General features: G+C 34.9%; 1 pseudogene; it reads right to left on the bottom strand.

The window, feature by feature from the left end:
* Positions 1-653: 653 nt before the first annotated feature.
* Positions 654-2,661, bottom strand: LOC114082745 (poly(rC)-binding protein 2 pseudogene; annotated as a pseudogene).
* Positions 2,662-15,897: the final 13,236 nt, after the last annotated feature.

Genomic DNA, 15,897 nt, shown 5'->3' with positions numbered 1-15,897 from the left:
TTTGGAAATAGGAAAGATACTTTTCATTATTTAATACATATAAATATACCTGTTTAATTATTGTATATTAGGGATTTTTCACTTTTTTGGGTAAGAATTTTTTTTCAGAAATAAGAAAACTCATGCATTTCTCTGTAAAAACAATGAAATTGTATAGGTATACCTAGTATAGCATGTCTTTTATAAAGAAAAGTGTCTATGGGAACTGAATTTGAGTGCATAACAATAATTTAAAATCAACCTTTTTTGTTTTGTCTTTTTTGAAACTCCAAAAGACTGGCATAAAGGATCTGACTGCAGGCTTTGCATGTTGACTACACTTCTCAGGAACATCATCAGGGAAGGCAGTTTTAATCAATGCCTATTTTATATATTCAGAAAAAAAAATATTTCATGGGCATAGCAATATTAATTCCTGGAGCTGCATTCAGAATTCTCTTGTCCTCAGAAGAAAGGCAACGTTCTACCTCATGTATTATAATCTTTTGCTTATAAGGAGGAGGGTACATAAATGAGCATGTGATCACAGATTTTTTTATGACAGACCCACAAAATGTAAATAGATTTTGAGTGAAATAATTATTTGAAAAGGTTGTGGAAGCTGGCTCAAATCTGCTTTATTTCTTATGATCTAATCAAGTAAACAAATTGCAAACATATGTGTGAAAGGTGATATATAAAGTGTTAGATGGTGAAATTAATAAAAAGGCCTACAAAAGAGTACATAAAAACTAAAATTTCTTTCATTGAATGAAAAAAACATTTCTGGGATTTTATTGACCTGCCTATATAGTAACATATCCAGAGTTACTGTGATAATTAGAGCCTCATCAGGGGCTGGAGTTGTGGCTCAGTGGTAGCAGCTCAGTGGTAGCATGCTTGTCTAGCATGTGTGAGGCACTGGGTTCGAATGTCAGCACCACATTAAGGAAAATGAACAAATAAAATAAAGGTATTAAGTCCATTTAAAAAAAGATCCTATCATAGAAATAACAACTTATTTATCTCTTTTTTTTGCCTTAGAGTGATATAGTTTGAAGTATAATTGTGGACCACTGGCAACCCATAAAACTATATTACCAGTTAAAGATGAGTTAAATACAGAATTGAAAGTAACTATAAATAACAAGTTGACATTTTCATGATGTCCAAGCCTGTGGACTCACTTTACTGAACATGATATGAACTAACACAATACTATTTTAGTCAGTGGTGGATCACTATCGGCATGAGTTTCACATGAGGCATGAACAGTAGGCCATACTAAAAAGTGTGATGCTACATTCCATCTTTTAATTTTTTTTTTTAATTCCTGACATTACAGCACTAAACTGAAATGTGTTAATAGTCCACTCTTACATTTCCATGACAAACAGAAAAATTCATGAGCCAAAAAAAAAAAAAAGGAGAAGCTTATAAAACTAAATATACATCTCAGCATTGATGGCAGAACAAAGAATTAAAATGCTTTAATTTAAAAAGCATAAGTGAATGATAAAGTGTGTAGAAACTGAAAATTTACAAATTATTTACAACCTGGAATCGTTGACACAGATGGATCACGGTGAACAACAGAAAGGGATTATGGATGAATCTGCATTGTTCTAGCAGTTCCTCATGCCACTCATCTCCAAGGAAAGCCTGACATTGTTTAGATACTGAGCCAAGATAATGCTGGCAGCAGATCCAGGGATGGTAACTTGCCTATCAGTAGATCCTTCCACGGGGTTTGCAATTTTGATCTGCGCCCCATACATCTGATGGATCTCACCTTGATGCCCGATTATGCAGCTGATCAAGTTGTTTGGAATGGTGAGTTCATGAGAAGTAGTCTGAGCAGATGCATACAAACCTGCCCATAGTCTTTCACCTCAGAGAGCTGGATCCAATGCCACTGAATCCGGTGTTGTCATGCGTCATAGGAAAATGAGACTGTTGCACTGCCAACTAGTGCAGCTTGGCCAAATCTGGCTGTGGAATACACCATCCTTGAATAATATAAGCCTGATCACCAGCAAAGATGATGGGAGAATTTAAGGGCTTGGGCCAATAGAAGACGGCCACGTTCTTTGGGGCGGGGACAGGGAGAGAATCTCCAATGTGACATTGCAGATCTGTTTTGACACACTCAATAATGGATTGAGGAATACCAGCAGTAGAGATGGCCGGTTCAGATGAATTGAGGAGCATATCCCCTGCCACCTGGACTTGAGTCCCTGTACACTCTCATAATTTCCTTAATCTTTTCCCATGAGAGAGCCAAACTGACTTGCAGGGCCTCAGAGTGATAAGGGTTCAACTGTCAGCTGTGCTGTTGGTCATAGAGCTGTTGATGTCTTCTTCTGGTTTATCCATGATCATAGCAAGGGCTGTGAAGATGGTATTAGTGGGTCCAGCCAAAGTGATAATTCTCCCAGGGCAATTCCCTTCTGAGATGTTGATATGGGCACCACTCTCCTCATGCATCTTCTTAACTGATTCTGCTTTCTTTCCCATGAGACTGCCAGCTTCCTTTCCATGCATAAGTAGCCCAATGGTGAGAATGACATTGAATCCACCTTCAATCACACCAGTGAGCAGCATTATGGAGAGCTGGATTTTGAGTGGTCAAGTCTTTGGTCACTGGTGGGGGTGAAAGCCAAAAACTGCAGATGAGAGACCACTGCGGGGGGAAAGAGGGGAGCTGGCCAGAAAGGAAGGCTGGAGGCCAGGAGAGGAACAATTAGAGTGAGCAGGAAGGCACAGGGGACCCACCAACAGGGGAGGGTAGAAAAGGAAGGGTGGGGTGGAGGAGAAAGGGAGGAAAGAGGCCCAGGTGGGGGAAGGCAGGAGGGAGATTGGGCAGGAGGGAGAGGGCACAGGCTGAGGCTGCTCAGGCCACTGCCTCTGCTGGTCTCTCATTTTCTTAAGACAGTAAAAATTAATTATAAAATTTAAAAGATAATTTGTTGTAAGTTGTAATTAATAAGTTATTAAAGTCAAAATTTGAAAATACAGTATTATTTCAAATTACTTTTAATAAGATTTAAAGATAAATAATCTTAGCTTGTTGAAATTATCTTAAAGCATCTTGTTTTAGTCTCGTGGAGATATATATATATATATATATATATATATATATATATATATATATATATATATATTTGAAATTGGTTCCTCTATTATGAGTGGCATTGAAATGAAACAAATACCATTGCAGAGGAGAGTGACTATAGTTAATAATAATAATGAATTAAATGTTTCAGAAAACTAGCTAAGAATTTTCACCACAAAAGTTGATGAGATAAACATGTTGAAGCTGATTTAAACATTTAATATTGTATCTACATATCAAAATATCACATAGTACAAATTAATATGTACAGTTTTTAGTTCTTAATTTAAAATAAATAATTTAAAAGTTTTTAAAATTTAAAAAGAAACTATTACTTCTGTGGGCAAACTCATTTGTCAAATTAAAACTTCACATACTGATATAAATAAAATAAAATTCATTAAAACCACAGAGGTATGCATTTATTATGAGAAATAAAACTTCACTCCAACTTAGGAACAGTTATAGTTTCAGAATGTTAAAATCTGGAATGTAGTAGTAATTCTTCATAACATAGTTTTATATTCCTTTCTCCCTGTATTTTTGTTCTGATCATATCTGTTGAAATATAATTTTATGACTATGGAATCTAATTTTAAAATGGATTATTTTCTTGGTCTTCTTTTTTCTTTTTGAAAAATTTATTTCTGTAACAGTTCCTTTTTATTGTGTTTTATAAAAGTGTCAGCCTGTGATGTATTGGAGGGAAGACAGATATTTTATTACAGATAGAAGTTTGATTGCTGTTTATTAAATGTTCATACTGATATTCTTATCTCAGTTAATTCTTGCAACAATGACACAAAGCCTCATTTTATGAAAGAAATTGAAGCTTATGCTTAATAGCTTTCTTATGTTACACAGATAATAACCGCACAGCTATGTATGATTCAACATTCCGTCTATCTGACTCTAAAGCACGTAAGATCTACTACTATGCCATAGGAGTCACTGTCTACACCACAATTGGACTCTCCCATTTTCCTTTAGTTTCATGCTAGTCTATTAGGTTTGAAATTAATTCTGAAAGAGGAGAGCTTTCTTTGAAGCTGCAGAACTTTACAGAGCAAACTGTTGTCTTTATAAAAAAAAATGGGTCATTCATAAAATCAATTCTAGTTGGTAAAAGTCTAGATAGCTACAAGATTTGTGTTACTAAACTGAAAAATATCAAACACTCACAAAACAAAATGCACTATTTATTACTGTGTATCATGTGCTGTCACATCGCTTGGAAATGCAATTCAGTTATTTTATCCATATATATTATTATGTGCTTGCTGGGTACTAGGCTTTAAAGAGCTGTGAATAAGACAGGAAATGTGCTGCTGTCTTAGAACTCTCATTCCAGCAGCTATGAAATGGGCAATACTAAACATGCAGCAAAGTGAAGGTGATTTCAGAGAGTGTTAGGCATGACAAACATGGCTGGGATAGAACATCTTGGAAGCAACATTAGACTGAAGGGTCTGGGAAGGTTCCTTGAGAATGTAAAGCATGGAGATCTCAGCATTCCATCCCTAGAGATTAGCTAGAGCAAAGGGGAGAAAGATGAAATTCAACTCCACTGGACAAATGACAGTAGAGTCCACAAGCCCTAGGGGGTACTTATGGAAAAGTCTTGGATAATTTTAACAGCTAGAGAAAGGGCTCCATGATTAGATCATCTGTGTTGACTGACTGGGACTTATGTAAATCAGATTCTACCCTCTTACACTGACAGACAGATAGAGATACTATCTTTGTTGATTATATTTCAAAGGGATGGCTTGCAGAGAAATATTCCTGGAATCTTTCTGTCCAAAGACTAAAGATTTACATTTCAAAATATAAGAGGAAAAGAATTTACAATGGTAAATTTTCTAAGAAAGTAAATTCTCTAAGAAAAGAGATTCAGAAACCTACAGTCAGGAGGAAAACTGTCTACAATGAAGTCAATTTTAAGGGTACCTAAGGCCATTCAGATCATCCTATACATGTTTAAATCTTGCTCAGAGTGATCCTGTTATTAACTCTCCCTCAACGTTTCTAGCTAAAGATGAGATAGAATATTTTATTTAACTCTGTGAAGTCTAAATAGGGCCTGTGGATGTAGCTCAGTTGGTAGAGTGCTTGCCTCACATGCACAAGGCTTGGTTCAATTCCAAGCACCACAAATAAATAAATAAAGTCCAGGTAGTATGGGTTACATTTTGCAGAAGCCACAGACTGTTAGCAAGGCAACATAATGAATATTGTTTTAACTTACTTGAATTTAGGCAGACTATTTAAACAGAAGCCTTTCTAAGCATTAATCCCAGGCTCAGAAAAATCTTGGAAGTAGGTAATGTCCATGATTAGGTATTTCTAGTATTCTAAGAGCAACCAAGTGGTACTGTAGGTTGTGAAAGAAGCCAGAATTTTAGAGTTAGAAAACGTAATTTACTGTTGTTATTCACTCACTGATAAAGTCAAGAAAACAATCCATAAATAATGCAGATATTGTTTCATCAAAAACAATAATGATGATTTAAATGTTTTCCCGATAACTTCAACTCTCTGACTTCGGTATACAGGTGTGTGTACAAAATGAAGGACATTGTAGCGCCCTCTGCTGGGAACTGTTGGTCTACATATTCTGTAGAAAAGAAAAGAAAACATAGATTCTTTGAACATCCACAAAAGAAATTTCATTCTGGGGATAACTCCTCCATTTCTCTACATACAAATACTTTCAAATGGACTGACAAACATCAACTACGAACTCTTGGGGAGCGTGTCAGTGTTCATGTTCCCCTTCTCTATCACCCATCCTCCTCCTCATGTAAGCAGCCAGAGATCCCACTAAGTGAAAATAATGGACCAGATTATTTGCATCATTTTTTTATTTACATAAGGGTTCTAAAAGATCAATAAACTTGCAAAACACTTGGGGATCTTATTTTTAATTCAAAACTATATTCAATGGGTATGGAATTCTACATTTTGAAAAACAATCCAGGTGAGGCCTACACTGCTGGTAGGAACTTGCAGAAACTTCCAGGGTTGAAACAGACAGAAACATTTGCAGCCAGATTGGTAAAAGAAACCAATTCCCATAGACCCTAGAAGAATCACCCTCCAGTGCAGGAGGAGAAACGGGGATCAGTAGAAATTTGCTTTGGGTAAGGAAGTGGGGTATAGCACAATATGAAGGGGGAAATACCCCCCCAGGGTGAAGCAAGCATGTTATTAAGCTCCACCTCCCTGCCTCACACCCCACATCCTAGGGCTTATGATTAGGCCCAAGAAGGGTCTCAGACCAATGACCTGGGACTGATTTAAGAATCTTTACTCTGATTTCTTCAAAGATGAAGAGTTATTCTGCCTAAAGCTTGACTTTTTCTGAGCCTGGCACTGGGGAAAAGTAAAGGAGCAACTGTGTGGCTTCAAAGATGACTAAATGTGGGAAGAAACTTCCCTGACTGGAAAGGAGTGTTTTAGGAAAATAATGGAGGGATGGTGAGCTGTTCTGGGTCTTTCCTCCTGCTTCTGGTGTAGCTGAATGATAAATAAAGAGAAATTCATCTCACAAATAGATGGAGAGAATTAAGGGTTTATGGGATTTTCAATAGATGGTGTCTCCAGGATCAGGTTGCAGGACAAGCTAGGAGTTGGAGCAACCAGGACAAGGTGTCTATTTAGCTCCCTGACTCCACATCATGCAGACACAAATCAACTTGTTGACTGTTAAAACCAGGTTTTATGTCCTATGATAAACATTAGTGCTTCCTTTATAGAACTAAAACTGAGAAACTCCTTCCAGATTAGAGAGAGAGAGAGAGAAAGAGAGACAGAGAATATGATTTTGTATCCCACTTTACAAATTTATTGAATGATATTTTTTGAATGACTGAAATGTTCCACATGTTCTGTACATGTATTAATTTACAGTGCCTGCTTAAGATAATGTAGCCAATATACATTGAGCATCCTAGGCATGGGCCTACCATAGGCCAGAAGCTCTATTACAAATATTGTCTCAGTTTTCCTAGAGCACTATTACCTCAGCTTGTTCTGACTAACTGCAGATTTAAAGGGTTTCAATATCTTGCCTAAGCTAACGGAAAAAGTAAATGGGAAAACTGGGCTTGGTCCCATACAATCGAGTCTATGAAAACTTATGGTCAGAGAATTCTTATGATACCACTAACAGGTGCAACCCAAGCCAGTTGTATAGGGCTCTTTCTAAAACTGCAAACTCATTGAGCTAGAATGTCTTAGTCCATTCAAGTCAAAAGTGTGTATGAAGTTGACCTAAAAAAAAAAAAAAAAAAAAAGAAAGAAAGAAAGTATGATTCCATGGAATAGAATGCAAAAGTTAGTAAGTAGTATTTTTGCCTGTTAAATTATGAAACTATAGAATACAAATATAATATTAGGAAGTAATAAAAATAGATAAGAATTTACATAGTTACAGAGGTGGTAACTTTAGCAACATAACTTTTCAAATTTTGAAAAGAAGTGTATGGAAACAACACACAATGCACACATATAAAGCAGAGATAACATACCAAAAGGTAACTAAAATACACATATGCAAACACATACATGCACCCAGACACACTTACACACACAAAAAAAATATGGTGATAAAATTATGGAGAAACCGAAATATCGACAACAGTAAATGGAATAAAATCACATATTAATTTAAATATATGCTTGTGTAAATGAGACATTATTGATTATAAAATTCATTAAGCAAATCACCAAAAATATTGAAAATAAAATTATGACCAAGTACATACTTGGGACTTAAAGGAAAATAAACTACAGATAAATGAGCAATTTAAAATAATATGGCTCCCCCATATGACATGTATTCACACATTTGCCAATGTTTCCTATGTGTCAGGGTGAAAATGAACAAATAAAATTTATATATCTGAATAAAGATATTTCCCCTTTACTTTTTCTCAGAAATAGTATCTAGTGAGATTTTTACATATTATTTGTGTGCTTGCTTTGTATGCATTTGCCATAAATATATATTGATAAACAATATAGAGGATTGTTTTATGTAATTTTCTATCTTGTATGATATTAAAAACCAGAGCCTTTTGGTGGCTTGTTCTGGGACTTCTCTGGAGGCTTTTGTGGTAAGCATTTCCTGTTGTACATAAAGGCAAGTGACCTCCTTTTGTTCACAGTTGGAAACTTATGAACTTTAAACAGCAAAAACATATAGGCAATGTTTTTTTCTGTCAACCTAATTTTGAAATGTTCTGAATAATTACATAATTTATTACAGAACAAGCTGTAGAAGAATCATCTATTTGAAAGGATTTCTAAGAACTTGAAGGCTATTCAGTGGTGTTTGGAAACCATGAACTTTTTTTTTTTTTTTTTGATAGGGGGGTACTGGGAGTTGAACTCAGAGGCACTCAATCACTGAGTCACATCCCCAGCCCAATTTTGTATTTTATTTATAGATAGTGTCTCGCTGAGTTGCTTAGCACTTCACTTTTGCTGAGGCTGGCTTTGAACTCACGATCCTCCTGCCTCAGCCTCTAGAGCTGCTGGGATTACAGGCATGAGTCACTGCAGCTGGCCAGAAACCATGAACTTTTACTGTAGGATCTGCTTATATTAATAGCTGTAAATTCAGTTATAATACCCAATCACATGTGTACACAAAAATCAGCTTTTTCAGACAAATATAATCATTAAGCTGGCTTAAGTGTGTAAAATTCATTTGAATACTTTATTAACCAAATCATGTCACATTCCCCCCAAACTTCATATGTTGGTACTTCAGAATGTGACTGTAAATTGAAAAGACTTCAAAGAATCTGTCCCTTAACAGCTTCATTAACTTAAAATGAGGCTAAGTTAAAATGAGGCTGATAGGGTGAGCTATCACATAATATGACTGGCATCCTGACACACCAAAAAAGAGGAGATCAGGACACAGAGACATAAAGGGAAGACCATGTGGAGACATACAGAGATAACGGCCACTTAAAACCCAGGACAAAGGTGTCTGAAGAAACCAACTTTGCCCACACTCCAGTTTGAGAGGTCTAGACTCCAGAACTCTGAGAAATTCTGTTGTTTGAGCCAGTCCATCTGTGATACTTTTATGTAAGCCCTAGCAAACAGAAAGAGAAAGGGTTTTATATCCATTCCCCATATATAAGAATGTGTACTTATCTTATGCTTCTTATTTTCATTTCCTTCCTCCTTCACATATTCCCTCACATATTTCTTCTTCTTTCAACTTGATTTGTGCAATTATTTTTGGCACTATAAAGACAGATATGAGTCAAGGGAAATTTTTGATGTAACAGCAAAATGAATATAAATTGAAGTTACCATATTGCAAACATATGATGTTGTATGTGCAAAATATGTAGGAATACAGAGAGAGAAGGAATTTTTTGCTTATAATCCCATATTTGAATGAGTTAGTTATGGTGTACACAGACTCATGGGTCAATGTCAAATGAGGTGAGATTTCCACATACTCCTTAAAGTCTCACTCTTCCATCTCCATTGTTCTATTGCACTCCTTCAATGAGTCATTTTTCAAATATGTGAATAGGAAAAGAGCTGCTGGGACTATACTGTTCTTACATCTTCAGTGTTTTCAGAGAATGTGCCTATCTTCCCTTATTTGCCATTACAAAACACTAGATCTTCCTCAGTTATGAAAAATTTCATTTGTAAATCTTTTATTGTGGCAAAAATGCACAAAATAAAATTTACCATTTTAACCATTTTTCAGTGTATAGTAGTGTTGAGTATATTGACACTGCTATGAAACAGATCTCCAGAACTCTTCCATATTGCAAAACTGAAACTATGTACGTTTTAAAACATACCTCTTCACTCCACTGCAGCCAAACCCCCAGAAACCAGTATGCTACTTTTTGTCTCTGAATTAAATTTCTCTAGGTATTTCATAGAAGTAGGTTCATACAGTGTTTGACTTTTTTTTCACTTAGCATAATGTTCTCAAGGTTCATCCATATTGGAGCAAATGTCAAAATTTCCTTTCTTTTTAAAGCCAAATAATATTCCATTGTATGTTGATGCTAAATTTTTTCCATTCATCTACCAATGAACAAAACTTGGGTTGCTCCACGTTTCAGTTCTTATGAATAGTGCTGCAATGCGCAAGGATATGAAACTACCTTTCTGAAACTTAGTCTCTTTTTGAGCTATAACAAACTATCCCAAGCTGGGTAATTTCTAAAGAACAGAAATTTATTTGTTACAGTTCTGGAAGTTTGTAAGTCCAAGATCAGGGTGCCAGTATTTGGTGTCTTATGAGAGCCTTCTTGCTGCATCCTCACATGATGGAAGAGGTGAAATGCATGAGGGATAAATGATGTGACCTCACATGGCAGAAAACAGAAGGGCAAAAAGAGCCTAAACTACTTTCAGCCCTTATGTAAGGTATTGCCACTCATGAAGGCAAGGTCCTTACGATTTAGTTTTCATGACTCAATACTACCATAATGGGATTACATTTCAATATGAATTTGGGGTAGGATATATTCAAACCATAACAGAGAGAACCTGCTTTCAATTATTATTAGTATCTACCTAGGGGTGGTAATCCTGGCTCCTGTGGTAATTCTATTTTTAGTTTTTTTCCTTTAACATTCATTGGCTGATTTTTTATAGATGAATTATAATTATACATAATAGTGTATAGAAACATACTTTATTACTTCATGTTGATTTTGTGTTCTATTATTATGGTTTGGATGTAAGGTGTATCCCAAAGCTCATGTGTGAGATGAAGCAAGATGGTTTAGAGGTGAAATGACTGGGTTATGAGAGCCTTAACCCAATCAGCGAATTAATCCCCTGGTGGGATTAACTGAATGGTATATGAAAGCAGATTGGTGTGGCTGGAAGAGGTTGGTCTTTGGGGAGAGAGTGCCTTTAGGATATATATTCTCTATCTGGCAAGTGGAGTCAGTCTCTCTCTCTCTCTCTCTCTCTCTCTCTCTCTCTCTCTCTCTCTGCTCTCTCTGCTTTCTGATGTGATGTCTTAAGCCACTTCTCTTCACCATAGTCTACTGCCATGATGTTCTGCCTCACCTTGAGCCCCTAGAAATGAAGTTAGCTGTCTATGGACGGAGATCTCTGAAACCATGAACTCCCAAGTAAACTTTTTCTACTGCAAAATTGTTCTTGTCACAGTGATATTGTTGAATTTCTTCCTTAGTTCTTTTTTTTTTTTTTTTTTTTTTTTTTTTTTTTTTTTTTTTTTTTACATAGAAGTTTTTGTGTATGTGTATGTGAGTGAAATCTTTAGGGTTTTCTAGGTGTAAGATCATCTCTGGTGATAGAGACCATTTTTTTTTTTTTTTTTTTTGCAATCTTATGCCTTTTTGTCACCTTGCCTAATTTCTCTGGATGGAACTTCTAGCACCAGGTTGAATGGATGTAGTGATAGTAGGCATTCTTGCTTTGTTTCTGCTTTTAAAGGGAAAGCTATCATTTTTACCATTAATATTAATTGTTAGCCTTTCATAAATGGTCTTTATTATTTTTATATGTGGTTATTTTCCTAGTTTGTTAAGTGTTTTCATGAAAATAAGTTTAAAATAAGTTCTCATGAAAATAAGTTTAAATTTGTTAAATCTTGTCCAATGGTGTTTCTTCATCAAATAAATATGTGACTTTTGTTCTTCATTCTGTTAATGTCATGTATTACATTGAATTCCATGTGACAAAACATTGTTGCTTTCCAGGAATAAATCCCATTTTGCTCATGTTGCATAACCCTTTATTAAGCTGCTGAATTTGGTTTGCTAAACTTAGTTTGTTGAGTACTTATCCATCAGCATGGCTATGGTTTGGCTATGGTTTCAGTGCTCCTCAAATGTTGATATGTTGAAATTTAATACCCATTGCAAGAGGATTGGAGCTTAGTCCAACTATGATTTAGAAGTGGGCCATTCAGGGGATGAGTAAAATTAGACAAGTTCATCAGGGTGGAGGTTCCATGATTGTTAGTAGTAGCTTTATAAGAAGATGGAGGAGAACAGAAGAGACATACACAGGCACACTGTTTGCCTTTTGTCACATGATGCCCTGTTCCACCTGGATACTTTGTATCCAATGCAACCCTCCAATCTCCAGAAGTATAAGTCTCTTTGCTTTAATACTTCTACAGTCTCAGATATTTTGTTGTAGTAATAACAATGTAGTAACATATCCATTTATCATGGAAATTGGTCTGTAACTTTCTTTCCTTGTGGTGTCTTTGCTTGAATTTGTATCATATAATGCTGACCTCTTAGTACTACTTGGGAACATTCCTTCCTCTTTAATTTTTTTTTTTTTTTTTTTTGGAAAATTTCAGGATGATTGATGTTAATTTTTTCTTAAAAGTTTGGTTGATTTCTCCAGTGAAGCCATTTGGTCTAGTACTTTTCCCTTTGTGTGAGTTTTTCTTTATTGATTCAGTCTTCACACTAATAATTCGTCTATTCATATAGTCTGTTTCTCCATGTTCTATTCTTGGTAGTTTGTTTGTTTCTAAGAATTTTTTCTTCTCATCTAACTTATCCAGTTTTCTCACACAATTGTTCATATAATCCTTTATATTTCTGTGACATTTGTTCTAATATCCTTTTTTGTTTGTTTGTTTCTGATTGCAGTTGTTTGAATCTTCTCTTTTTTTCTCTTACTTAATCAGACTATAGCTAAAGGTTTAAGGATTTTGTAGATTTTTTCAAAAACAATCTCAATGTTGTTGATTTTTTTCTATTTTGTTTATCTCCTTATTAATCTTTGTTATTTCCCCTGCTCCCTTCTCCTAAAATTGGGTGTAGTTTGTTCTTATTTTCTAGTTTCTTGAGTTGTAAACCAGTAAGTAGGTGTTCAAGATATTTCTTCTTTTCTTTAATCTGTCCCTTTACAGCTATGAACTTCCATTTTAACACTGTTTTTACTGCAAATGAATTTTGGTATATTGGGTTTTGATTACATTTGTCTCAAGTTATTTCCTAATTGACACTTGACTTATTCTTTGATCCTTTGAATTCTTAAGGATGAATTATATTTTTAAATACTTTTATTAGTTATTAATGGACCTTTTTTATTTACTTATTCATATGTGGTGCTGAGAATTGAACCCTGTGCCTCACCACTGAACTACAACTCCAGCTCCAAGAGTGAATTATTTCAATTCTAAAAATTTGTGGAATTTCCACTTTTTCTTAAACTATGGATTATCAATTTACTTCACTATAACTGGAAAAGGCACTTTGTATCATTTAAATTTTTTTAATATTTATTTTTTTAGTTGTAGTTGGACATAATACCTTTATTTTATGTTTTATTTATTCTTATGTGGTGCTGAGGATTGAACCCAGGGCCTCGCACATGCTAGGCAAGTGCTCTACTGCTGAGCAACAATCCCAGCCCTCATTTCAATGTTTTTAAATTTGTTAATGTTGTTTCATGGCTTTATACATGCTGTATCCTGCAGAATGTTCCAGGTGCACTAGGAAAGAATGTATATTCTGGTGGTGGTGGTGGTTGGAGTATTCTGTACCTGTCTGATAGGTCCAGTTGGATCCTAATGTTCTTCTAGTCCTTTATTTCCTTATTGATCTTCTGTCTGGTTCTTTTGTCAACTATTGACTATGGGGTATTGGGATTTCCTTCTAGTATTGTATCTATTTAGCTTTTTAATTCTTTTAAAATCAGCTTCTTCTATTCACGAATCATAGTTTTGGTACCTAAGTATTCATAATTGACATTATTCTTAAGAAACTAGCCTTATTTTCTTTATCAAATGTCCTTCTTTGTCTTTTGTAATAGTTTTTATTTAGGTCATTTGCCTGATATTAGTACACCAATCTTCCTCTCATTTTGTTACAATTCACATTGAATATTTTTTTGATATTCAATATATTCTTAGGTCTCAAGTAAATCTTTTAGCATTTAATTGGATCTTTCTTTTTTATCCATTCACCAAGCTTATGTCCTATGATTGGGAAGTTTAATTAATTTATATTTAAAGTAATTGCTCATGGAAAAGGACCTGTTCTGCCATTTTGTTTGTTTCATGTAGGGTTGTGGCTTTTTTCCTCACTCATTTACTCTTTTACTGATATGCTTTATTGATGTTTTGTAGTTATAGTCTTGAATTTTCTTCTTATATCCTGTTGTTTATTCTACAGATAATTTGTGATTATGGTTGCAATTATTTAAATCATCCTAAAGATATAATATTCTGTTTTAAACTGGTAGCAATTTAATCACATACAAACACAGTACAACTTTGCAGATCCACAACTCCAACACTTCATGTTACTGAAATTGCAAATTCTTGTATGTTGCACAGCATAAAATTATATTTTTTGTATAGTTTTCTCATTTGAAACTTCTATACCAAAATGATAATTGCATGGGTTATGGTATTTGCTCATATTTGTAGTTTAATGGTTTTGTTTTGCTGCTTATTATTGTTTTGATTCCAAAGAATACTTTATCATTACCTTTGAAGCAGGTCTAGTAATAATGAACTCTCTCTGATTTTGTGTATTTGAAAAAGTCTTAATTTCTTCTTTATTTTGAGGGATAGTTTGCTGAATACAGTATTCTTGTTTGACATTAATTTGCTTTTCAGCACTTTGGATATATCGTCTGTATTGATTCATTTTTGGTTTCTATGGTGAAAAAAAAAGTGAGGTTGGGGAAAATATAAAGAAAAGAGGTTTTCTTATCCCACAGTTTGGGAGGCTGAAAGTCCAAGTTCTGGTGTTCCCATCAGTTTAGTCTCTGGTGAAGACCTTATGATGTACAGCATTACACTGTCTAGAGCATGAAGGTTTGTGTTTGGGGGTAGGGGGGAACACAAGCCAGCACTATGGATTTGAGGCCGATTTTTGTTTTCAATGAGAAGGAGGAGCCCCCGTATGAGGTTGTTCCTCCTAGTTTCTCTACAGTATGGTGCATAGGAGAGGTGCATGAATGAGATGCCAATTGTCACAAGTTTCTCTGCTATTTTCTTTGTTATCTCTTCTTGATTTTTATGATAGGCTGGTGTTGTAACTTCTCAACCAGTCTTTAGACTTCTCGCAGAGGCCTTCTTGTCTATATAGTGCCAATGCAGTGTCTCTGGGGGAAGAAGGTCTTCTAACTTCTTAGTGTGCCATCTTCTGATGTCCTTCCTTTCTTGTGTATTTTACAGCTTGAAATTCATTCTCTTGGCTCATAATTATCATTTGCTGGCTTTTGTATTTTGACATTCTTGCTCAAAATTACTTCTTTATTCCTCTTATTTTTGTGGCCATCTACTGGTCTCTTTTATAATTTTTCACATCAAGAATGATATTGTTTATATTTAAGCTCCACATTTCTATATGTGCCAACTCCTGGAGTTAACTTGACCAAGTTCAGTATCAAAATAGGTTACTTGGTCAGAAACTGTCTTTATTATTCCTTGAGATACTTGATTTTACTTTATTTCATTGCATTAGAAAGCCAAAGATTACTTGTGATAGTTGCCATTTGAATTCTTTACCTTTGATCATATTATGTGTGTATAATCCCTCCTTATATTTTATAGTGACAAGATCAAAATATTCTTAAATTCTGATATATTTTGCAATAAAATATTCATTTATGCAATTAGGAGCTCAAAAGAATTTAACACGGGCTAGATAAATTCTCAAGGTGTGAATTCTCAGGAGGGATTTATTTTTAGGTGTGATCTATAATATGTTTCATGCTACATATGGATGAGTGAATTGGTTAATATCCCTAATTAGCTTACATTTTTGGAGCTTAGAGGCATTTGAAAACAT

The sequence above is a fragment of the Marmota flaviventris genome, chromosome 3 (assembly GCF_047511675.1).
Source record: "Marmota flaviventris isolate mMarFla1 chromosome 3, mMarFla1.hap1, whole genome shotgun sequence".
Lineage (NCBI taxonomy): Eukaryota > Metazoa > Chordata > Mammalia > Rodentia > Sciuridae > Marmota > Marmota flaviventris.
Note: the sequence above shows the minus strand (reverse complement) of the source record. Positions and strands in the feature narration are given on the sequence as shown.